Source organism: Triticum dicoccoides, unplaced genomic scaffold (genome assembly GCF_002162155.2).
Source record: "Triticum dicoccoides isolate Atlit2015 ecotype Zavitan unplaced genomic scaffold, WEW_v2.0 scaffold75647, whole genome shotgun sequence".
Lineage (NCBI taxonomy): Eukaryota > Viridiplantae > Streptophyta > Magnoliopsida > Poales > Poaceae > Triticum > Triticum dicoccoides.
This window is the reverse complement of record NW_021297496.1, coordinates 1-853: the sequence shown is the minus strand read 5'-3', so window position 1 is coordinate 853 and position 853 is coordinate 1. Positions and strand designations below refer to the sequence as shown.

At 51.6% G+C, this 853-nt stretch overlaps 2 non-coding genes across 2 annotated transcripts; both read left to right on the top strand.

Annotated features, from left to right (window-relative positions):
- Nucleotides 1–118: 118 nt before the first annotated feature.
- Nucleotides 119–237, top strand: LOC119347793. Its single transcript, XR_005168536.1, has one exon. It is a non-coding gene; the product is annotated as a 5S ribosomal RNA (ribosomal RNA).
- A 297-nt stretch (nt 238–534) lies between these two features.
- LOC119347794 lies at nt 535–653 on the top strand. Its single transcript, XR_005168537.1, has one exon. It is a non-coding gene; the product is annotated as a 5S ribosomal RNA (ribosomal RNA).
- Nucleotides 654–853: the final 200 nt, after the last annotated feature.

Genomic DNA, 853 nt, shown 5'->3' with positions numbered 1-853 from the left:
GAAACCGCGTTAAACTCGTCTCCGTAGTTGAGAGGGAGCGGCCAAAGCAATGTACAATCGTCTTTGTAGTGGAGCTGGGAGGGGCAAGGATAAGGGACGAAGACCGGGGTAACATGTCGGATGCGATCATACCAGCACTAAAGCACCGGATCCCATCAGAACTCCGAAGTTAAGCGTGCTTGGGCGAGAGTAGTACTAGGATGGGTGACCTCCTGGGAAGTCCTCGTGTTGCATTCCCTTTTTAATTTTTTTCGCGCCGCTTGCAAAACAAAACGCACGTGTAAGTAATATATTTACCGTGTTTTATTATTTTGCACGAGTGCGGTAAGTCATAGCTGGGTGCTCACGATTCACGGGTCCAGCGTCGGCGTTGTGGCGCGGCAAGCGTGCACTGGTGCGGTTGATAGGGAGGGGTGGAAACCGCGTTAAACTCGTCTCCGTAGTTGAGAGGGAGCGGCCAAAGCAATGTACAATCGTCTTTGTAGTGGAGCTGGGAGGGGCAAGGATAAGGGACGAAGACCGGGGTAACATGTCGGATGCGATCATACCAGCACTAAAGAACCGGATCCCATCAAAACTCCGAAGTTAAGCGTGCTTGGGCGAGAGTAGTACTAGGATGGGTGACCTCCTGGGAAGTCCTCGTGTTGCATTCCCTTTTTAATTTTTTTCGCGCCGCTTGCAAAACAAAACGCACGTGTAAGTAATATATTTACCGTGTTTTATTATTTTGCACGAGTGCGGTAAGTCATAGCTGGGTGCTCACGATTCACGGGTCCAGCGTCGGCGTTGTGGCGCGGCAAGCGTGCACTAGTGCGGTTGAGAGGGAGGGGTGGAAACCGCGTTAAACTCGTCT